The sequence below is a fragment of the Bactrocera neohumeralis genome, unplaced genomic scaffold (assembly GCF_024586455.1).
Source record: "Bactrocera neohumeralis isolate Rockhampton unplaced genomic scaffold, APGP_CSIRO_Bneo_wtdbg2-racon-allhic-juicebox.fasta_v2 cluster09, whole genome shotgun sequence".
NCBI lineage: Eukaryota > Metazoa > Arthropoda > Insecta > Diptera > Tephritidae > Bactrocera > Bactrocera neohumeralis.
In genome coordinates, this window is record NW_026089622.1 from 22346013 (window position 1) to 22371541 (window position 25529).

Sequence of the window (25529 nt, forward strand, 5' to 3'; positions counted from 1 at the left end):
TAAGCACAAGAAAAGTGGAGGAAAGTATATCTCTCACCATAGGGGAATGCCAGATTCATTCACAGCCACACCTAAAATATTTGGGAGTAATAGTAGACTCAAGGCTCAAATTTAAGGACCACTTAGAATACACTGCAGGTAAAGCGAACAAAATCCTGAATGCCTTATCAAGAATGATGGCAAATAAAGGCTGCGTGCGTTCCACCCGGCGTTTTTTGCTAGCAAAGGTAATGAGATCGGTTGTATTATATGCGGCTCCAATATGGATCCAGGCGCTAGGCATCAAAGCATATGCCAGACAAATAAACACAGAGCACAGGCTGTCGGCACTAAGAGTTATCAGTGCTTTCCGAACAATTTCAAGCGAGGCTGCTGAAGTAATAGCCAGTATGATGCCCATTGACATCCAGGGTGACGAATACGAGCGAGTGTACAAATTATCAGGGCCAACTACAGAAGCCAAAAGAAGAGAGAGAGTGAAAAGCTTAACAATATGGCAGCAGCGGTGGGAAACCTCACATAAAGGTCGGTGGACCTACAGACTCATACCGAATGTCCATTCCTGGGTCGACAGACGACATGGGGACCTGGATTTCCACCTAACCCAAATATTAAGTGGACATGGATGCTTTAGAAGCTATCTATACAGATTCCAGCACGACATTAGTCCGAATTGTCCGTCGTGTTCAGAGTGCTGTGAAGACTCTGAGCATGTTTTCTTTTATTGCCCGCGCTTTACAAGTGCAAGGGAAAAACTTAAAACTACACTCGGTGGTAGTTTTACGGTGGAAAATTTGACGACACTCATGTGTCAGTCCACTGAGAACTGGAGTGACAGCTTCAATCATGACAAAATTGAGACATATAGACCAGAGTAGGCGTCAGTCAGTCCGTGCCATAGAAGAGACTTAAATGTCTTATCACTCCCACGAAGTAATACTTAATCAGGTGGTTCCGTGGGAGAGTCTGGAGTTGGGAGTAGGTTAGGTTTAGCGGATTAAAGTTCCGCACTCCGGCTTTTGATGCTTCCCCCTACTTTAAAAAAAAAAAAAAAAAATATATATATGCATAAATGAATGTATGCACATATGTATATGAACATGCAGATCAATCTGCGCACATGTAATATGTGTATTGATAAGTGATAAAATCATGATTTGAATTTCTGAATGCGCACATGCGTAGACATGCAATCATATGGGCAGATAATAAGAGCATTGTTGTGATAAATTCAATTTCTATTACTAAGAAACATAATACAAAAATATTTATTAGTATAGTATACTATGTAAAAATCAAATTAAATTATTAAATATACAAGTCTTAATTGACTGTAATTAGTACTATGCATGCATTCATACAAAATTATACTCATATCATAATTATTACATGCCAATATGTAAATGCCGACGACAAAACGCAAAAGCATACATATTTGCATACATTGTGAAAGCAAAAATTGAAGCATGGAAATATCACAATGCTGTTGTTGGGAGTATCATAAGGAGCATGCATACATATGTACATATATTTATGTCTCTTCATATTCTTGAGTATGTGAGAGAGCTGTATTTGTACACATTTTTCGCTGTTAAAAATGGAATATCAAAGAACTTATTTTTCTTCAATATTCCTTGATTGCGCATACATGCTATGGCATCATAAGCCGTACGTACATATATTATTTCTCTTCATATTCTCTGTTTGAGTATGTGGAGAACTGTTAAAAATGTTAGCATTTCACATCGTGAATTCTGAGGTTGTGAGGTGAATTCCGTTCCAAAATCCTATAAAATGTTCGCTGTCGAACCTGCACCTTCTCTATGTTTTAAGTTCTCTGCTTGGCCTTTCGCTTACATACATACATATGTATATTTTTATACGTTTACATGCAATCATATTAATTGATATGAATATCATCTTGCGAATTTTTCTGAATTCGTTCAAAATTGATAACATTATCATTAAATTATGCTATTTTCAAAGTAATATTTGTAGGTAATGTACAAATAAGAGAAACTTTTTAAATATGTATTTCATATGTTTGATAATCTATAAAATGAATCGCCAAACTGTATATACGCTCATAACTTTCATACGACTGAACCAAATTTTATAATTTTTTTAAATGTTCGTTGAGGTTCAAGGATGGTTTTTACGGAGAGAAAAATTCGAATAATTACCGGAAAACCCCTAAAAACATCCCTTTTCTTTTTCCCATACAAACGAATGAATGTTTGTTTGTTAGTAACGCTAAGAAAACAGCTGAACCAATCTTGATGAAAGGTTGTTCGTTGTGGATCAAGGAAGGTTTAGAAATAAAAATACCTTATACTTTTCATGAAGAAAAATCGGAAAATTGGATAATTCCAAAGAGTACAAATTTTTTTTCAATTTTTGTTTGTTTTGTTTTTCAATATTTTGAATTGTAAATTATTTGAATCGTTCAATTTCGGTCGATTGCTTTTTTATTCCGGCTGTTCAAAAGAAAAATCAATGAAAACTTTACGTGTGTTTCACACAAAGAGGTCAATTGCAGATTGAACTTTGTTACAAAGCTACGAAGAGGTCGCCCTAATATCGGTCGGCGCTCTTTTTGTCGTCAACGTATGGCAGCCCAAGGCAAGGCAAGGCAAGAAGTACTTCTAGGATGCGGTGACAAACGTGCGGAATTATGGATCGCGGTCAATCAGCAAGCGATCGTCACGATGTCACAGCATGACTCTTCAAACAACAGTTACGATGTTTGATTGACTTTATCTTGAAGCAACGTATATGTGGTGCTGTTGGATGCTAGATGTACTTTTTTGAGTGGCAAAAGATAGGTTTTCCGCATTCTTCTTTTGATGATAGTTATGTACACCATTGAGGAAATCATTTCTGCTGAAATTCCTGATGTAGAGAAAGATCCAGTAATATACGAAGTGGTGGAAACCAATATGGTTCATCTTTTCGGTTTGTATGTCTGACAATAAATGCATGAAACACTATCCACGTGCTTTTCTTTCGGAAACACAAACTGGAAATGATGGATATCAAATCGGCGTCGCTCACCAGATAACAGGCAGAACATTCAGCAATCAACTTACAAGAGTTAATATCGAAGTTGACAACACATGGATCGTACTATATTCACCATTATTGTCTAATTCACATTCAAAACTCATATCAATGTTTAATATTACAGTTTGGCGAAATCGATAAAATACGTTTGTAAGTACGCCACCAAAGGAAGCACCATGGCGACTATTGGTCTAGAATGATACGGTCGATACGTGAACTGCAATAAAGCTCTTTGTACGATATTTACTTTTGCAATTCATGCACGTTTTCCGACTGTTGTGCGTCTCGCAGTTAATTGGAGAATGTCCAAATAGTGTATTTCAACCCAAAGAATACAGTACAGCCAGTGGAAACACCGCCAGCAACAAAATTAACATTGACGAGTTTTTTCTCAATTTTCTTCAGTATCCGTTTGTGAGAACTTGCTCCATTCGGAAATACCTTGATATTATACATGGAATGCATCGTCGAAGAAATAGTTGCTCAGAAAGCAAGGCCAACCAGTAGATTGACATCCAGATGTGTTCTCAACTAATGCATTAGGACGAATTTACACAATCCACCCGAAAAACGACGATTACTTCTACTTTCGGTTGCTATTGATTAATGTACGCGGTTCAGCTTTATTTGAGTCATTGCTTACTGTGAATGGTACGGTATGTGCAAGTTTTGGAGAAGTAAGCCAGCAATTACAATTGCTGGAACATGTTAATCACTGGAATGAAAATGAAGTTCGCACACTTTTCGCGATAACCATTTCGACATATCAGCCTTCAAATCCGCGTCAATTATGGGATACGAACAAAAATGACATTGCCGAGGACATTTTACATCGCCTTCGCTAAAAATTGGAAATGGTATAATTTCGGTTGATATCCGTACTTCCGGTGGTTTGATATCAATTCCATCTCCCCTTTATCAATTCACGAAAGATGAGCTCATCACAAATGTTCGGACATTGGCCAAATTATCGTAACTACGATTCCTTAAGTGCACGCGCAATGTTAGCTGCCAAAAATGCCGATGTTGTTGACTTAAACTGGAAGATTCAAAGTCAAATTCCGGGAGACTCTCGCTCAAACAAATCGATCGATCGTCTTGACTATGAAGACGAATTATCCAGTGGAATTTCTAAATTCTTTGGACAGGCTTGGTGTGCCACCGCATCATTTGCGTCTTAAAGTAGGATCGGTCGTTATTATGTTTCGCAATTATCACGCCCCGAAACTGTGTAATGGAACCCGACTGATTGTGACGCAGCTATCGAATACAAGGGGCAGAATGCTTGATTCTACGAATTCCTTTGAGTTCTAACGATTTCCCATTTCAGTTCAAACGTATTTCGTTTCCAGTGAAAATTGCATTTGCGACCTAAAGATAGTCGCAGAGTGTGAGGCATAAATATGGAAATGCTATGTTTTTCACACGGCCGTGGCGTGCTCACGAGTTGGAAAACCATCTTTTCTGTACACCGGAACAGAAACCAAAAAAAGGTTGTTTATCAAGCTGCGTTACATTGAAAAAAAATATTAAATGATAAATTTAACTTTCTTTTCATTTCAAAACACATAATTTCACGCAGGACAACGGCTGCGGGGTCAGCTAGTATGTTATAAATTCACAAATATGTATGTGGATATGTTATATATACCATATTTATGACATACTACCATAATATCCTAAAAAACTTAATATATTACAAGAATATTGTCTGTAAATTACATTTCTTCATTTAAATTTTCATACGCATCTAGATATTAGCACATAGTTACATACATATGTAAGTACAATTGAAATTCAAATCGTGTTATTAGTGTGAGCGTACTGCTCTATATGTACATACGTATCAGAGACCTGCACGAGTAATTAAAAAAGTAACATGTTAGCAAGCGGCGTTGCCGATGCGGCGATTACACGCTACGTAACGGTACTTTGGCATCGTGGGCATCGGCATCGTGGGTATCGGCATCGCGGCATCGCCGATTACTAACATGTTACTTAATTAGTATTGTGCGCGTCATGAAGATGAGTTTACATTGATGGCTAGACTGGCACGACTAATTTTATGTATTCCAGCGTCTAGTGCAGCAAGTGAAAGATGTTTTAGTTTGGCAAACCGTATATTAGAAGAAAGAAGAACAAATTTGAAAGGAGAAAATCTGGACGTCATTTTATTTTTGCATTCACAACAAAAAAATTAAGTTCATATTAAATATTTTTTATTTTTAATTCGTTGCTTATTTTGATCGAAAATAACGAAATATATTTAATTTATTTTTATTTATTGAATTAATTTATGTTGTGTTATGTTATATTGAATTAATTTATGTTTAAATGAAGAGAATTTTATTAATTTTTTCCTAATATAAGGTAAATACGAAAGAAAAATCACAAGAATTTTCTTTTACGTATGTACATACTTCGTTTCACTTGCCATTGACGATACCAGATAGTAATCGTACGATGGCACGATCGATGCCGATGCGCAATGTTACCTTCGCATCGTGGTAATCGTCAGAAGTGTTACTTAGTAACGTAATCGTACGATGCCTACCTTAATCGTGCAGGTGTCTGGTACGTACATATGCATAGGTGTACGACATTGCCGAACAAATAATGTATACACAAACCAACATACAAATATGGGTACGCATGTAAATATGTTACCCACAAAGACTACAAACTTTGCCTTACAAAAACAACAATGGTTTCAAATAGCGTCATAAGTCAATATGGCAGCCAAATAGTCGATGCCCAAATTTGTAGAAAAGCACCTAACAACAATATTTTCATTCATGAACGCTACCGCACTTTCAACAGGCAAACTAGCTTCATTCATAAAAGCAGACACCATCACATCTCCCCGTACATGTCTTTGCCTACAAGTGACTTTTCGCGACGATAGCAAAAGCTAAAAATCATAAATTGAACAATTTCTGATATTTGTATGAGAAGGAAAAAGTGACAACCCCGCAAATATAAGTATTCAAATATATTATAATAAAATTGACAAGATAGTTTATTTGTCGATTTTCAAGTCAAGAAATGTGTCAAAGAAAATATTCAATATTCCTCTGATTTATGTGTAGAGTGGATCTCGGTTAAGTAGTACTCCGCTTAAATTAAATCACCCCTCTTAACTGCCTATATCTTGCTGCATCTCACGGTTTGTTTTTTGAAATACATCGAAATTATTGTTTTAAGTACCACTCACTTCAGTATCCGCACTCGTTTATGTGCCATATTATATTTTTATTTTTAACAAACCACAAAAATCTGTATTTTTGATTGTGGCACTAACAAGGATTGACTGTATTTGTCAAGGAATGTAAAAAATGATGTTACGCGGCTTGCAAAAATCTGCGTCGATATGTATGCAAGCTCACACACAAACATACATTTCTACGCTAGTTTTTAGGCGAATCTGGTACAGCGGCAAGGGAAGCAGTGGCAATTGGCGATCGTTCGTTTGTGTTTTCGGCACAGCTCGGATTTTCTACCAACAACACAATGTTGGGACGCGTCAGTCCTTCGACACATTTACTCTTTGACATGAAAGGAAAAAATATGAGCTACGCCATTGGTTGTCCACGTCAACGGAAATTTCGCATGAAGCATTGAATGTACATATTTACAAACATTTGTTGCATGTAGACAAATTTACAAACATTATGCGTATGGTTCTTTTATATTTGTTTACATGCAAACATAATTATATATGGGCAAATGTGCGACCGCTTGGTCTTTTAACATGATATCGAAAAGTTTATTGACCAAAGAAAATATTTATTTGAATATATAAATATACATATGATTGTCGTACCAAACCTATATAAAATGCATAATTAGGTAGTAATACAAAGTATATATTTGCAAAGATTTTATGGAATTCATCATAAAATAGCTCAATTTTAAAATATATACATATGTACATACATACTTATGTGCTTTCGTGACAAATATATGTACATATGTATAAATTATATGCAGCATCGTTTGCACTTAGTAAATATGCGAATTTGTAAGCGTACATTCCTTAACATCGGAATTATCATTATTTTTCTCATTTAACACTGAAAATGCTCAATTCTGCTATTTTCGTGTCCCCTCATGTTAAATATGGAGAAACACGCTAATAATTTTTCTGCGGTGTGGTGAAACACGCTTATCCAAAACAGGTAATATCCCAAACGTGAAATATCTCTAATCGCGAACATTCTCTATTATTTTACGTTCTCTGCCGATATGTTTACAACTTCGTCTGAGATAAAAGTTATAGAATATCAAAAAGGTTAAATAAAAAAAAGTCACCCGGCCACATAACTTTGCAAATGTTTAAAGAGTTACCAAATATTGCTTTTAATTTCTTGTCTCAACTTTTCAATGCTCTCCTTTTTGAAAAAGTATTGCTATCCAAAAGTTTTCCTTTTCTCCACGAACACAAAAATATTCCAAATCATCAATTCCGTTTTAGTGAAAAGCATGGTACTATTGAGCAAGTCAATGGCAACATCAATGAGTTCAGAAGCTTGTCTGAATTGAAAGAGAGATTGAACTTCTCAACTTAGTTCAAGCATTTAATAAAGAAAGTATTGCAAAAAGGCTCTTAGATCAAATTAAAATGACTTTGCCAAAAAATTTTCATCAGTTGTTCATATCACATCTAAGTAATAGGAGGTTTACAGTTAAATTTAAAGAATTTATCTGCAGTCCCTCAAGACAGCGTTTGGGACCAACACTATATGCCTTATTTACCGCAGACATTCTAACGATTGCGAAAATACTAACCTCACCATTCGTTGACTACACCGCAATTTTAAATCGAATCGAATCGAAGCAAGTGCCCAAAGAAAACACAAACACACTGCCAATACACTTGAAACTCGTTGAAATTTGTGTATCAAACTAGCGCATAAAAATGAACGAGCAAAAGTGTAAGCACGTGACAAGACGGAAACATGCTCAACACTGAAATTAAACAACGTAATGATCCCTCAACCAAACTAAGTTAAATACCTTAACATTCATCTAGGTAGGCGTTCGACTAGGAACATCCATATTTCTGCAAAAATACACTCCAACTTAAAACCGTCCGCCTAAATTGGTAAATTGGGTACGCTTGAACTATAAAATCCTTCTACAATTCCGTCATAAAGCTGATACGAATATATGGTGTACAATTTGAGGCTCTACCTGCGCAACAACTTGTAGTATCCATAAAATACAACGATTCCAATCAAAAACGCTACAAGACATAACAGGTGGTTCGTGGTAAATGTGCAATGGGAATAAACATAGAGATCTTGAAATAAAAGTGGTAAACACAGAAGTGACAAATACTTGGCAAAAATACCTTTCGAAACTGCAAAATCATCCTTATCCCATGCGAAATCTTATCCTGCACAGCTAGCCGAACACATCTTCGGGAAAAGGATTTGACATAATTCTGATGAGAAACGTTCTGTGTATTGTCCATTACTATTAATGGATTAGTTATTAAAATTCTTAAACTTATTGATAGGCTTAAATTATGTAAGCAGATTCAATAAATAATTATTAGGTTAAAAAAAGCTTTAAATAATACAAGATATTAACTTATTTATATAAAGTAAAACGTCTTCTACGGAAATTGCTGGAGCATTGATTGAAGTAAAGTGCTGATTAGAAAAAATTTGAGTTAATTAATTCCAATATATGAATGGAAAGGTTTATCTTTCTTCGCGCATTGATACGAGTGTTTATAAAATTTATGTAATTATAATAACAATTTTTTTTAGGTGCGCTTACAGTGAACTCAATGCTGAATATATAGTATAGTCCACAGATACAGCCAGAACGGTAGTGGATTTGGAAGAAATTGCTTATACTTACATTTTCAAAGACTTTTTGTAACTTGTATATTTATATTTAACAAAAGCTACCGCAATGGAATTAAGAATTATGAAAGGATTCACAAGTGGAAGCTGCTTTGCTTGCTTTAGCGAGGAAGCTAAAGTCAGACCGGCGATTGGTGGCCAAGATCGTGGAACGCTATCTATCTCGCACGAAAAATGGAAAAGAGTAGCGGCGGTTATATCGTCAGTCTTTCTGAAAGTGGTCAAAGAAAACCCTGAGCCACCCCCAAAATTTGTGAGTGCCGGTTGGCACCATGGGCTGCACAAGCTTACAAGATGTGCTAATGAAAGATCGGTCATCTTATATTAGGTGAAAGTCTCTCAGGTGGGGGAGGTTTGGAAGGGAGCCAGACTGGAGGTCGTGGACAAAGCGGATCTTCCTCTTCGCCCTAGGACTCGCGTCTGTCTGCCGACCGAACCTTCACTGCGAATGAGATTGAGAAAATCCTCGGGTACTGCAATCCCTCACTTCGAACGCAAGACTGGAGAGTTTTAAGGCTAGAGAGAACCGATGAACCATATCGGCAAGCGCTGATAATGCTAAACGCGGAGTCCGTCGGTCCTCTCAGCAAAACAAAGGGAGCCATAAGTTATGGTTTTGAAATGGTAGTGCTGAAGGTACTCCCAAGCCAAAGCAGAGTTGACGGCACTCAAGCTGCAGCTGCGGTAGATGCGACAGAGGGCGCTGATGGTCAAACGACCGTGGAAAGCGACCCGAACCTCTTGTAAATAGCGCTCCTGGAGGAGAGTCTGAAGTACTGCTTCGTCTGGAACAAGACGGAGCTGATGTCGTCCTGATCCAGGAACCATGGCTGACTGGTAACGGGATCTCTGGATTGAGGACGAAGAGCCATATTCTTCTGGCGGCCAAGGATGCAGGTAGGAACAGAACTTGTATGTTGGTTAGAAATGAATTAACGGTATTTCTTTACCTAATTTCAACAACGCTGACGTAGTGACAGCGAAATTGGAGTGTGCCACCGGAGGTTTCTGGCTTATTTCCGCGTACATGCCACACGATGCTGAGTTGGAGCCACCTCCTTTACTGCTGAGGAGGACCTTAGCTGAAACGTTCAGACTGATACCGGCGTCATCAACGGTTCCGACGCAAACTCGCGACAGCCAATCTGGGGTAGCTCGGATACCAATAATAGAGGTGAGTTGTTTTTTGATATTATTGTTAGCGAAAATCTTCGCATTTGTAATAGGGGAAACTCTCCCACTTTTGCGACCGCAGGCAGGGAGGAGGTTATTGACCTCATCCCTAGCCTCACACGGGATTGCCTCGCTGATTTCAAACTAAAGGGTCATCGACGATCACTCCTTTTCAGATCACAAGTATATCGGGTTTAGTCTAGTCGGAGAAGGTCCGCCTAGGAAATCTTTCAGAAACCCTAGGAACACAGACTGGGAAGGTTACCGCAGGAGGCTTCGGGAGGACTCTCTCGCGCGCACCGGGGGTGCACCGGCTGGACACTACCGATGCGGTGGAGGAGTGGGTCGAAGTCTTTATCTCGGTGTGCAGTGCTACGCTGGAGAGATCCTGCCCACTGAAAACACCGAAAGGCAAAGGGAAACGTCTGTGGTTGGCTATGGAACTGGACGTGTGGCGTTTGTCGGCATTCAGGATGAGTGACATTTGACATGGGCGATTAATTCGTTCAAACCGTTCAAGTTCCCGGGACCTGACGGCATCATACTAGCGCAGCTGAAATAGGCTATTAAGGTATCATACTGCTGGTTGACACCTATCTGTGCGAACTGCATCAGATTAGGTTACATCCCGGGGCCTGGAGACGAGTCAAAGTTAGAAGATCGCGGCTGTCGGGTGATTGCCTATGCAGACGATGTAGCACTTATGGGGAAAGGAAAGTTTCTAAGCATCGTGTATGAATTGACGCAGGGATATCTCAGCGTTGTAACAAAATGAGGGGTCGGAAGTGGACTCGCCATCAACGCAAATGTAGCAGAAATGGTTTAATTTGGTAGAAGATACAAGATCCCTGTGGCACCGTTGCCGCAAGGGGGGGTATTCGCCTGCAACCGGCGGATACAGTGAAGTATTTAGGACAAAAAGGCATCTATTGCCCTATACTGCTGTAGAGGAGCTATTGACAAAAGATGGAGCCTCTCACCGAAAGTGGTCCTCTGGCTCTATGATACCATAGTCAAGCTCATCTTGTTTTATGGAGTCTTTATGTGATGGAGAGCTTTAGGGAAGACCACACTTGCAAAGAAACTCGAAAGCATAAAACGGGCTGCGCTAATCAGCATGATCTCTTTGCTCTCAGTAAAGCTAACCTCTCATTAGTAGTGGGACTATTAACAGGCCACTGCCCTATTGAAATACATGCGGTAAGAATGGGAATCCTACCTTATGCCGACTGTAGAAATTGTTTGGAAGAAGATGCGGTAGAAACAAGCCAGCACTTCCTTCTTGACTGTCCCGCGTTCGGGAGGTCAAGACTTAGACACTTGGAAGCGCGTGTGCCTTCGGACATCCCACCGAACTGGCGGGTGTTGAAGTTAAGCGCCTTAGTAATTATGTATTGGCTGGCTACAAAGCGCTTCGCCATCTGTAAGTCCGAATACAGGAGTTCTTTTTCAATGGCTTCACAAAGGACTACATTATTAGTCCACATGTGATCTTTGATCAGCCATCTTACCTAACCTAACCGCAATGGAAAAAAAATTGAGATAAAATGCGAACTCCCCTATTCATAAATCTATTGACATTAAATTATATTTATTTTGATACAAAAAATTATTTTCAATTTAATAATTTTTTGGTGGTATAAAGATCGGATATAGCATTCAAAAGAAACATTGATGCAGATGTAGAAAATTTTTCTTTTTTAATGGATGTTGACTTCGAAGAAATATGGAGCAGCATTATTTTCAATTATAACTATACTTGCAATCATTGTTTTTGACGTTGGTCTGGCACGAAAGTCTTATGCATAAATTATCCAATCCATGCATAAATTAGAATCCATGTAAAATAAGGGAATGAATTCTCCAAACTTGCAGAAATTAAAGCAGGCATACCGCATTGAAGTATTCTAGGTTCACTTTTGTATATTCTGTACACTAGATATTTACCGTTAGCACCAAACATTACGATTTTTGTCGAATACACAACAGAAAAAGCTGCGATACATCTGCAACATCAAACCAATTCCAAGCATAAGTGGTGTGTTTCGGTGGCACCAGGCCTTTTTGGATGCCGGGAAGAAGTCGCTGTCGTCCTCGCCCAAAAAGGAAAGAATGAGCAATTCCAAAGTGAAAACGATGTTCATTGTCTTTTCTGCGGTCAAAGGCATCGTCAACCATGAATTTGTTGGCAAACCGTCCACGCCTAGTTTAACTTGGAAGTCCTCAAGATACTCTACAAATACATCGCTGCCGATTAGAAGTTATTCTACGACAACGCCCCGGCTCACACCGCCTTTCTTGTGAATAGCTACCTAACCAAGGCCAACATCCCAATTCTTTCGTAGCCGCCCTACAGCCCAGATGTGGTTCCCCGGCATTTTTGATTGTTTCCTTGCCTGAAAAGGCTGATAAAAACCAAAATTTTTGGGAGGACAGGGGGGATACAAGCAGTATGCACTTCGGCTCTCAAGGCTATTCCAGAGAATGTATTCCGTGTAGCCTTCAATGCTTGGAAATCGTGCCAGCGAGAATTGTAACGATTGGTTCAAAAAATTTTTTAAATCGACTTTTTTTTAAGACAAAAAACTGCTCGAAGTAATGAAAATATTGCTGCCTTTCAGGCTGAAGACCACAATTTGCCGATTCCAAGACGTTGTCAAGTATTGCAACTGTGTCAATCCACTACTTGCCGGATTTTAAGAAAGGATTTAGGGCCCACTCACGGACAATGGCTTTCTTCAGCATCTCGAGACTGGTGTATTTTTTACTTCGGACCTTGCTCTCCAAAATGGCGCAGAGAGAATAATCCATTGGACTCGCATCTGGTGAATTCGAGAGCCATTGTGTGGTTGTAATTAAGTACGGAACGTTGTTTTTCACCCATTCCTGGTTCACTAGCGCTTTGTGAGACGGTGCTGAGTCTTGTTGAAACGTCCATGGTTAGCGACCGAAATGCTTGTTTGCCACGGTTTCAAAGCAGCCTCCAGAACATTTTTCCGATAATATGTCACATTTACTTCGACACCAGGCTCGATGAAAACAATTGGATGAAAATAAATTGGAAAACATTATTTGTGGCGGGTGCTGCCTCCTGGTGGCTAACCGATGATTTAGATTCTCGTATGAACGGTCGGTCAAGTAAACCCTATCGTTTTGAGAGTTTACGAATTGCTCAATTGGAAAAATTTTTTCGTCAGAAAACACAATATTAGGAATTTGACCGCTTTCGGCCAAGCGAAGCAACTGCTTCGCTCTCTCAAGTCTTTCTTGTTGCTGCTTCGGTGTGAGATCATGGGCCTTTTGGAACTTGTAAGGCTTGATCTTGAGCGCATTTTTCAATATGCGTCGGATATTTTTAGCCATTTGATTGGCACTTCGTGGGGGATTTCGCTCAAGTCACTTCTTCATTTTCCGAACCATCTCATGTGACGTTGCAGTCTTTTGATGACCACGTCCATGGCGTGTTGCGATGTTACTAGTATCATTGTAACGAGTGATGGTGCGATAAACAAAAACTTTATTCACATTAAGGTGTTTGAGCTCATGAACAATTGCTGGCTGTGATTTTCCAGCTAAATATAAAGCAATCACACTATTACGTTTGAATTTCATCGCTGATCACTTTTTTTGGGTTCACTTTTGGCAAGACGCTTTTGTACACTTGTGAACAATATTCCGAACTCTCATTCAGCAAATTTATGAACAGCTGATTCCAGTGCGAATGGTCTTAAGTTGGTTACACTTCGAGTGCCGGACCCTGTACAACAAGACGAAGCTACGTGCCAAACAGCACGTACAACAAAGTTGTGATCTAATACCATTAGACTACTTCTTTTGGGTTATTTGTTTTGCTGAGGAAATCATACCACTCTTATTGGAAAATCTTGTGTTACTTGACGGTGTTGAAGAATTAATCTTTTTATTTTTGATTGGATACTAAGTGGGCAAGTTAGAGCAACACTTTTCACATTACCAAATCAAGTTGAGGGAAATTTTGGGTGTTAAAAGAACTCCCTCCAATATTGACAACTTTTCTATCAAATAATGGCCAGAACGTCGTACGACAAACATTAAAGCCACAATTTTCCTCCGATCCACAAATTGCCAAAAAAAAAACAAAATCAGAATTCCCTCTGTAACCCTAGTGTTAATTACAGAAGCGAGTATAATCCAACCAAATCACCAAATTCCAAAGGAAAATAAATTGTACACTAATTGCCATAAATTCGAAAAAAGTCCAACATCCAATGGAATCCGATAACTGACCAGTTTTTGTACATTACGGAGACAAATCAAATTTTATCCTTAGTGTCAAAATTTGGACCACGTAAAATCGTTTTCGCCAATAAAATAGAAAAGGCGACCATGTGCATGCAAAAAATATTTGTAGAGCGTTGATGAGGCCGTGTTCTTATGCAGTCAGTTGCCAAGAAGAAAAGTCGTGTCTTATATTTTATTTGACATAAAAAGAAAAGAAAAGCTTACAAAACAAAATGTCAAAGAAACAGGTAGAGTTACCATGCTTAATGAAATTATAATTTACTTCCCGGTGGTGCTACTACAGTGCTCTGAAAGAGCAGTGTAGTCTCAAAAATATTATTGATAGGAAATGTGTCCAATGTTTGTGACAAAGTATGGCTGACCTGAGTGTTCGGCGCAAAGGTTCAATGGTCCCGTAAAGTTCTGCGTTGCGGAGGAGTGACGTTGTGTGTGTTGTCCTTATTAAGTTGACATTGTAAGCAAGTTTTTGCGAAATTCCAACCGTCGCGACGAATTCCCGGTCAGGAAGTAAACGTTCGCTCATCGAAAATGTATGATGGCGAGATACATAGCTTCCTGTCGCAAATGCTGCATCGCTGTTCGGCCTTGTAAATTTTCGCAGAAAGAAAGAAAAAACACAACGTAGCAGGTAGAGTTGGCATGCTTAATGAAATTAAAACTAACTCCGAAAAGAGTGGCGGATATAATTATACCAAAAAAACTACTTATCGAAATACAAAATTCAATTTCAAACCTAAGTATTAAGCCAAATATTCAAACCTATAACTATGCACCTACATATGTCAACTACTCCACCTTTTAGCATGCCCAAGATAGTCGACTACTCTTGCCTAGAGGACCCAGGATGGTTAAATGAGCAAAGCTCAGCTGATTCGCTACAATCCAATTCGATACTTCATCCGACTACGGCAACTTCTAATTTTCTTAACCACAGCGAACCTGATTGCAAGTACAATTCCGCATTCACCGATTCGCCCGCCCAACGAAACTCAGCGCCATATAATTTCTATTTTCTTTCGACTTTTACCCCGCACATTGTGTATCTTTCAATATTTTGATAAGTGTTACATTACGTGTAATGAAGATTTGTAATAAAAATAATTTATTGCTTATTTAATAAGTAATAAAAATAATTTCACTTAGTAGTAGATTGGCGAATATAAGTGATTCATCATAAAGTGATGTGTGTTCCCCAATATATTGAGTTAAAATTTTTCGAGTTTGTGAGATACCAACGGAGTCGTAACTACGTCTACTCTAAAAAAGTTTCAAACCTCAGATGTCCCTTGCTAAATCTAACCTTTTTAAGATTCGTTGTACCAAATTAGAGTTTTATATTTTATTGTGGATCTTAGTTATGCACTTTATAGGGTTTCGAATAATTTATTGGCGTGGCAATGATCCGATTCCGCCCATCTTCAATATTAACCATCTTTATTTCTATGAGTCTACCACATTCAGTAAGCTTCTCCCAGGCGGAGTATTTCGCATAGAGATTTATTGAACAACTACGGCAGGATATAGAAAGCAACCGTATACACCGAATATTGGTGAAAAATTAATTAAATTGGACAGACCGTCACGTCATCCTGATTATATATACTTGTAAATATACAAACAGCTTCGGATGAGAGGCACCCCTTTTGATGACGACCATCTCAAACGAATTAAGAATTACGATTTGAGGGCATTCAACCGGAATTTCCTGCTCCTTAATTGGGAAGGTGTCGCTGCCCAGCTGGTTGATGTCCTCGGGAAAATAAAAATTGACATCACCGACGTCCCAGAAATGCGATGGACGCGACAAGGACCGAGGCGAGTAGGTCCTTGTGGCTTTTACCACAGTGGCTGGTAGAGAGACTTCGGCGCCGAGTACCGTGATTCACCACGGTGGATGAACGTCTAGCTACATACCACTTCAAAGCGAAGTTCTTCAACATATCACTGATTTGCGTCTACGCCCCGACGGAAGAAACGGACGATGTGACCAAAGGTGCCTACTATGAGCGCTTGGAGCGCACCTTTAAGAGCTTCCCTCGCCACGATGTCAAAATCGTGTTACAGCCTCCACGAGGAAACATCTCCAAATGGGTTGAGACTGATCGACTTCACCGTGGCCCGAAATATGGTTATCTGTGGTTTTAGATTCCAGCATAGAAAAATTCCGGATCGAAAAGCCACCAACGCGATCGGTCATGTTGCGATAGACGGAAGACACGTCTTAAACATGTGTACACTCCGAGGTCTTATCATCGACTAGGACCACTATCCTGTTGCATCAAAGATTCCCACCCATATAAAGGATTTGCCTGTGCAGCAAAAAACGCACGTCAAGAAACACAAGGAAGGTTCGACGTCGAGAAGCTGCAATCATAACACATAGCCGAACGATTTTCTAATCGACTTGCACCCCTGCACCTTGAGAGCACTCGCCAACAACTCAGTATAAAGGAAACAACTGGTTTTTAGAAAAAGCAAAAGAACAGCTGGTACGATGAGGAGTGCCGTGTCGCAGTGGAGAGAAGAAACACTGCCTACCCCGCACAGATACGGTCGACCACAACACGTGCGGAATGGGATAGATATCGAGAGTTAAGGAGGGAAGCCAGACGCTTTTGCCGAGAGAAAAAAAATGAGGCCGAAAGGCGTGAGTATGAAGAGCTTGACAAGCTGACTGTCAGGGGAAATGTTCGAAAATTCTACGAAAAAATGAGGCGACTAACAGGAAGTTTCAAGACCTGAGCATACGCCTGTAGAACCCCCAGAGCTGATCTAGTTGCCGATGCCCAGAGCATACTAAACATATGGAGGGAACGCTTTTCCAGCCTGCTGAATGACACTAAAAGCATATATAGCGATGGATTGCCGGCCGAGCTATTCAAACACGGCGGCGAAGAACTGATAAGGAGCATGCATCAACTTCTTTGTAGAATATGGTCGAACAAAATCATGCCCAACGATTGGAATTTAAGTGTTCTCTGCCCAGTCCACAAAAAGGTAAACCCCACAATCTGAGCTAACTACCGTGGGATAAGCTTCCTCAACATCAAGTATAAGATTCCATCGAGCGTATTGTGTGCAATATTAAAGCCGGCCGTCAATAAACTTACTGGATCAGTGGCAGTAGGACTGGCAAATCAACAGCTGCGACAAATCTTAGAAGAGACCCGTGAAAAGGGAAACGACACACACCGCCTCGTCGATTTCACAGCCGCCTTTGTCAGCACGAAAAGGAGCTGCCTTTATGTCACGATGTCTGAATTTGGTATCCTCGCAAAGCTAATGCGGCTGTGTAAACTGACATTGAGCAACACTAAAAGCTCCGTCAGGATCGGGAAGGTCCTCTCCGAGCCGAAAAGGCGACTCTCTTTAGTGTGACTTCTTCAACCTTCTTCTGAAGCAAACGAGTCTGGTGGTGAACGAGAGCAAGACGAAATATCTCCTGTCATCAAAAAAAACAGTCGTCGCTATCACTAGTTGGCTTGTCACGTCACTGCTAACAGACGTAACTTCGAAGTCGTTCATAATTTAGTCTGTCTTGGAACCAGCATCAACACCAACAACAACGTCAGACTCGAAATCCAACACAGAATATCTCTTGCCAACAGGTTCTACTTCGGACTAAGTAGGTAATTGAAAAGTAAAGTCCTCTCTCAACGAACAAAAACTAAACTATATAAGTCACTAATTATTCCCGCCCTGCTATATGGTGCAGAGGCATGGAAGGTGACAACATCTGATGAGTCGACGTTACGAGTTTTCGAGAGAAAGGTTCTTCGCTTGGAATCTGCAATCAGCGCGACCTTGCGAAAAGAGGAAACGACTAGCGCGCTGTCGTTAACTCGGCTTTAACTGCGTAAGCGGTTTCTACGCCATTAAAGAAAAAGATATGAACTGTAAATCTGGATTAGTTTTAGGTGTAATAACCGTTAGGTGAAGAAAACATGACAATAAAATATCCATAATATATTATACAAACACCAACAAATTGCAATGTTTATAAACGTAACAGTAAAAATTTTATGAAAGATTATACATTAATAAACATTACTTAAATTTAGTAAAATTAAAAATTCACAATAAAATATTTATAAAATTACAAAGCCAAAAATTTTTTAACTTTGCACTAATACCAGACAACTGAGTTGTACAAGAAGATGTATTCATATGTACATTTATTTAGATATTTTAATTATTTTAAGTTGAGAATCAATCAATACTTGATATATTTTTATCTTATAATTTATTTATTTCTTAAAATGAAATTGTTGTAGTCAAAGGGTGTAGAGGTCAAATCAACACCAATTACTAAAATGATAAAAACAGCTGTACCTACTCTATGGAAAAATTTTTAACTCAAATTCGTAATCAGAGGATCTTAAATACCCCACAGACCGTTTAGCACATCAGTCGCAAATTTTACCTTCAGATTTGTTGAGTAGTGTTATTTTTAAAAATTCTTAGGTGGTACAGCTTTTTAATATATATCTAACAATATATCGGTACTAATTAAGTTATTTACTGTTTGGTGTTATCGGAGACTCAGCTTTCATCCAAACAAACAGCGTATTACTACAATTACATATTTGTATGTATGTACATACTACATATTTCTATATCCACTTGAACGTACAACAGAAGCTTCACCTTAAATTATTATGCACAGCTTTTCTTAATTTTAATTTTTAACATTGTTGGCATATGCTTGAAATTTATAATGAAATAAATTTTTAATTAAATAACGTACCGTCTTTATTTCCGTACGTTGCGACTAGAAATATTAATAGGTATATAAGTATTGGCAGCGAATTTTTCATTATTATTAATTGCCTCGGAAGTATTTTTTTATTTTAAAGTTTCATTCGACAGTACAAACCATAAATAAATGATTTTTGCGTGTTTAAAAACAACTTAAGCAAAAGCAATTAATTAGTTTGGCACACGAAAATGCTGCATTGTAAATGCATTTAGTTTTATATATTTATTTTCAACATTGTGTGCTAATGTTTATTTACTGTCTCACATTTAAATTTGGGTAACAAATGATTTTAAGTAATTTGTATCATTTCGTGCAAAACTATATTTTGTTCAATAGTACACTACATTTCACAGAGCAAGGAATATCATTTAATGTTAACCTAATTGTTGCTACAAGGAGTTCGTAATGAATACAGTACCATATATCAACGTATTCGGTATTTTTACACCCTTGGAAAGTCACGAGATGACTGAATTATTCATATTACTTAATCAGCTAAAAAATATTTGGAAAGGGGTTAACTTAGACTTGAATCATAAGTGTGTGGCCTTAGTTTTCCTTAACTTGGTAGCTATTGTCTTCAACCACTAGATTTGCCTCAACAACCGGAAATGTGCGCTTCTCTATTTTATGATTGTGTGTGGTTCTCAAGAAACAAAACGTATATATTATATTTAATGTTATAGTTCAATATACAGACAAGAGTTATACTCTTATGTTTTAAAAATGATTTCGGCAGGTGACCTATCAGCCATGCCACACCGAGTATTCTCGTCCAAGGTGTCAAACGTCTCGGGATTAACTGAAAAGCCATGCTGTGTTAAATCGCGTGATTTTGGAAACTACGCCACATACCCACGATGTAAGAACGTGCGACGCGCCTTGTAGTCATTTGACTTTCCTTTTTACACAAATTTTGTATGTCCCGCAAACTAAGAGCAAGCAATAACATGTGTGCAAGAATGCGCAATAACATGTGTGCTTTTCGGTGTGTCAGAGAATGCGCATTATCTACTAAAGTAAAAATGATGCGGAACCAATTCATGGTCGCTAAAATTACAGATTCTGCTGGGGGATTATGTCGACCGAATATTGGACACAGCGCACGATGTATCGCGTCAACAGATTTTTTTGGTAATTAATAAGTGTATTCATTAAGAAAGTCAACCGGATGTTCATCCTGATATTAGTTATATAGTATATGAATAAAACACGCTCTCTTTTTATCATAGGAATAACATTGGCCGATATATGCTGTACAAAGTCAATCCGAAGGTCGAAAATCTTTGTATTAAAGAAAATTCAAAGGAGACCAAAGATAATTCAATTTTTTACTACACATGATAACGGGCTTTTACAGCCAATAATAAATAATAATAAAAAAGCTGATTCACCACCTTCGGGGGAACTCTCCAGCTTATAACAAAAAACATTTTCTGTGATTCACCACCAAAGGGACCCTCCAGAGAATTATAAGCCACAAAGCTAAATAAAAAAGGGCTTGTACAGCCAATAACTTTTAGTATTTAAAAGTGCCGCGATTCACCACCTAACGGGGGACCCTCCGGTTCATATAACAATAAAATAACTCTGCTACTTTCCTGTAAAAGAGACCCTCCAGAGATTAATAACATAAATAAAACAAAAGGAAAAAAACATATTTTAAAGAAAATAAACCAAAATCTAAATAAAAATATGTCTAACCCAAACAACTTGATAAGGCCACCAGTGCTAGGGAATACAGCTCCCGCTGCACCAGCAGGACTTTCCGTTTCTAGCAATCAAATGGGGGTTAAGGGATTCAACCTATTTTTGACATACAACCAAACCATTATAAGAGAGGATTATCTTTTAATTTCAATTATATATATCACACCTTGGCCGACATTTTCGATCAAAAGTCAACTATAGGTACCGGGGTCTAAACATCCGGAATTTAGAGGCTTCAACATTTTTTATTGGACTTAAACAATTTTTCCTCTGCGAATGGTAGGCACCTTGCCGCGGTGCAGGGGCTTAGGCGCAAGGCATACTCGGTATCCCCCAGCCGGTGTGAATGGTGCCGAAGGGCACTGCTCAGGCAGGATGTCGGGTACCGCATGCGTGCGTCAACCAAGAGCTACCACCTCCTAATCCAGGGTGTTATGCGACTCCCGTGCCCATTGGATGATTTGCAGCCAGGAGGTAAATTCGGCTGTATTCGAACGGAGCCTCCCCAACACCGGGCCGAATTGGGGAGTAACTGTGGCCTTACCGCGTCAAGGGGCTCTGGCGTGGCGGACCTCCTCGTTCCCAATAATAGTAGTAGACCCGACAGCTCACCATGCTGAGCCAAGGGTCGTAAGACCAAGATGAATCAGCACAAAACAACCACAACAACAACAACAAAACAACCCAACTACAAGGCAACGACCCAGGACAACGACCACGGACAAAGAGCAGGCAAGCAGCGTTGGCAAAGAGGGTCAGGGAGCTAAGCGGAAGTGTAGCTTCCTTGACGCTCTCTCGCCGGAACAGCGGGCGTTGTTTGAGGAGCATGCGAGAGATGACGACGACGACGTGCCCTCATGCAGCGGCGCTCGCCTGGCGAGAGTGTCCTCTGCCGCCGCAGCAGCTACGAGCGCCGCCAAGACCCCCCTAAGTAGGCCTAGCGGGTCAGACTCGGGGGAGTCACATCGGGCAGAGACCGATGGCGCTCGTAGCAGGAGGAGAAGGCGCAGATGAGGTGGGCAACGCCCTCTCCCAGCAGCTGAAAAGCCCGGCGGGTGTGACGACCCGCACAGGAAGGGTATGAGTGGTGCCAGCATGAAGTGGTACCTGCGTTACCTCCGGGATGGGAAGACTCCCGAGGAGGCGGAAGCTTCAGTAAGAAGACGGAAGGATGGGAGCAATGCATCCCCAGCAAAGAAGCGCAACAGGGCCGTGTCAGCTCGCACGCAAGGCAGCGGCACTAGAAACCGAGGCCCGGTCAGCACAACTAGGACCGCAAGGCGTGGTGACGGAAGGGCAGCGCCCAAGGACACCTACGCCCAAACTGCGAAGCGGAAAAGCGGCCAGCTCACGCCGCAGGAGCCCCCAGTTCCAAAAGGATGAAGGGTGGCAGCACCAGGGAAGCCGGAAGTCAACCATCCGTACCAGCTCCACACCGGGAGGAGGAGGGGAGGCGCAGATATGCGGATACTGTTAAAGTCATCCGCATGGCTGTACTTCCTCAAGATTACCCGGCGCGGTTGCTCGGATCGGAGGAACTTACCGCGCTCCAGGACATCATTATGGATGAGGTCTTCAGAGGAGACGACTACGCGGCGTCCTTCCTTGGAGTTGACTTCAAGGGAGGCATGATACAGATTGACTGTAAGGACGAGAGATCCGCCAACTGGCTGCGGGTGTTCGCCCCAAAGCTGGACGGCTGGAAGGGTCCCGTCCTTTGCGCGAAAAAGGCGGAGGACGTGCCAATCATGCACAGCATGACAATGTTCCTCCCCCGGTGCGGCGATAAGCCATACGAGTTCGCCCTAGGGTTGGTGAAGAACCAAAACCTGGGCCTCAGTATCGCAGCCTGGCGTGTCGTCAGCAGCGAGCTAGAGAAGCTAGGCGATATGAACGGTTGGAGATTGTACTTGTACATAGACGATGAGTCGTACAAGTACGTCCGAGCAGCTGGCTTCCGCCTGTATTACAGGTACAGCACGGTGGTAATGCGGCCCCACAAGCCGGCAGCCACCGGGAGGAAGGAAGCTGACAAGGCTGCGACGCAGGAAAGCGAGGGCATCGAAAAACAGGCAGGGACTGTAGCGGCCCCGGAAGCAGAAAGGATGCAGGTAGATGAGGTTGCGAGCGATCCCAGCGTGAGCAGGGATGGGCAGGCTATGCCTGTGGCAACCTCAGTAAACCCGGACGTCAGTTCCTGCGGCCAGGGAGCAGAGCTACCCTCCACGCAGGAACTCCTTGAGGGGTAAGGAGACCCACTGGTCGGCAGTGCGGTTGACGGCGGGGACGAGGATTTGCTCCCCCTCGAACCACTTTTGTAGTGACCGTCAACACGGAAATTGCCCAGGTGAACCTGCATCACGCGGCGGCAGCGTCAGCTGTCATAGCGAGCAGGTTCACAGCGGATAAACTGGGTATACTGCTGATCCAAGAGCCTTGGGTCCATAGAGGAGAGGTTAAAGGCCTCAAGTTGGAGTGCAACAAGGTAATCTGGGATCTCTCTAGCGAGAGACCTAGGGCTTGCATAGTGGTCAGGAATAACATTGAATTCTTCTGTATTTCAGAGTTCCTGACGCAGGATCTGGTGGCGGTGCAAGCCAGGGACTTCGAAGGCAAGGACTTCGTACTGGCTTCAGCCTATTTTCCAGGGGAGGCATCCACGGCACCCCGGTAGTGGTGGATAAGCTGGTGGAGCATTGCCGAAGACTCAAGCTTCCCCTCATCATTGGCTGTGATGCGAACGCCCACCACCTAGAATGGGGCAGTACTAATTGCAACACTAGAGGTGAGTCCCTTTTAGAGTACATATTAGGTAATAGCTTAGCGATAGAGAATGTAGGGTGTGAGCCCACATTCATAACTATAAGCAGGAGGGAGGTGCTGGACATCACCTTGAGCAATGAACACGCAAACGGATTGGTCTCACAATGGAGAGTCTCAACGGAGCCCTCTTTGTCAGACCACAGGATTGTAAGGTTCAGGCTGAAGGTGGAGATCAGACAACTTCCCCCCAGATGCAACCTTCGTAAGGCGAACTGGGATACCTTCCGTGAGATGCTAAGCGAGGAATTGAGCAAGAGGGGGCAGACTGATAGAAGCGTTTCAGCTCCGGGAATTGAGAGTAGGCTAACGGAGCTGAACGGGGCTGTTATCATCATGGCAGCTGCCCTCTAAGAGTGCCCACAGACAGTCGAAACTGCACCTGGTGGTCAAGGAAACTGGCAGAACTCCGGAAAAAGGTACGGAGCCTATTTAACAAGGCGAAACGTACGGGGGTCTGGGAAGAGTATAGAAGCTACCTCACCTTATATAATAAGGAGATTAGGTCTGCAAAGCAGGCTAGCTTCAGAAGGTTCTGCGAAAATGTCTCCTCCAAGCCAGAAGCGGCTCGGCTGCATAAAGCTCTGGCTAGAGGTACGACTGACGTAGTAATAGCAATAAAAAGAGATGACGGGACTTTTACGACCAGCGCAGAAGACAGAGCTACGGAGCTTCTGCGGGCGCACTTCCCGGAGACTATTCGGGTAGACCAGTGTCTACCCGTGATCAAACACAGGCCATCCCGCGAGGATTGGAGAATAGCCAAGCAGCTGTATACGGCGGACTCAATCAAGTGGGCAATGGCCTCGTTCGAGAGATTCAAGTCTCCGGGACTGGATGGCATCTTTCCAGCGCTGTTACAGCAGGGGGAGCAGCTTTTACTGCCACACCTGGTTCGGCTGCTGCGGGAGAGCCTCGCAATGGCGTATATCCCTGTAATATGTAGGACAGCGAAGGTGATCTTCATACCCAAAGTAGGAAGGAAAGATTACTCATTGGCGAAATCGTTCAGGCCAATCAGTCTGACTTATTTCCTACTAAAAACCATGGAGAAGATCGTGGACCATGACATAAGGTCGAAAGCGCTGAAGAGGGCACCTCTGCATGCGGCTCAGCATGCGTACAGAGCGGGCAGATCTACCAGTACTGCTCTGTACCAGCTAACCTCTGAGATAGAGAGTTCTCTGGAGAACGGGGAGGTGATGCTTTGCGCGTTCTTGGACATCGAAGGTCCCTTTGACAACACGTCTCACAGGAGTGTGGCCAGAGCACTGGAGAAAAGAAATGTGGCAGCACCGGTGCGTAGATGGATAGAAGCCGTACTGCGCACCAGAATTGCTGAGACCACAGTGGGAGATAAAAGTATTCGTCTCGGCACAACAAGAGGCTGTCCACAGGGGGGTGTGTTATCACCCCTGCTGTGGAGTCTTGTCGTAGACGACCTGTTAGCAATGCTAACGGACAATGGGATCCGCTGCCAAGGGTATGCGGATGATATTGTTATTATAGCCAAAGGCAAATATGAGGACACTCTCTGCGACCTGATACAAAGAGGTCTAAACCTGGCAAAGGGTTGGTGCAGGGGGGTAGAATTGAACATCAACCCCTCCAAGACGACCATTGTCCCGTTCACGAGACGCAGGTCCCTGCCCGGTCTCAGGAACCTCACATTAGGAGGGAGAGTGATAGAGATGACCAATAAGGTCAAATACCTTGGTCTCACGCTAGACTCCACTTTGCGGTGGAAGCAACACGTGGACCTGACCTTGGTCAAAGCAACAAAGGCTTTAATGGTGTGCAATCGGCTGGCGGGTAAGTCCTGGGGCTGTAAGCCAAGGATTGTTAGG

At 41.4% G+C, this 25529-nt stretch overlaps 1 protein-coding gene across 2 annotated transcripts in view; it reads right to left on the reverse strand.

Moving 5' to 3' along the window:
* The window catches only part of LOC126764239 (uncharacterized), a 100951-nt gene extending 80858 nt beyond the window's left edge, over positions 1 to 20093 (reverse strand). The window contains exons 1-2 of one of the 2 annotated variants that reach the window (XM_050482048.1): positions 20008 to 20090; positions 19141 to 19954 (exon numbers count right to left, since the gene is read on the reverse strand). The gene's annotated coding sequence lies outside the window, so the exon portion shown is untranslated. Of the gene's footprint in view, positions 1 to 19140 lie in introns of both variants that reach the window. The other variant, XM_050482047.1, reaches the window with a different exon arrangement.
* Between the last annotated feature and the right edge of the window lie 5436 nt (positions 20094 to 25529).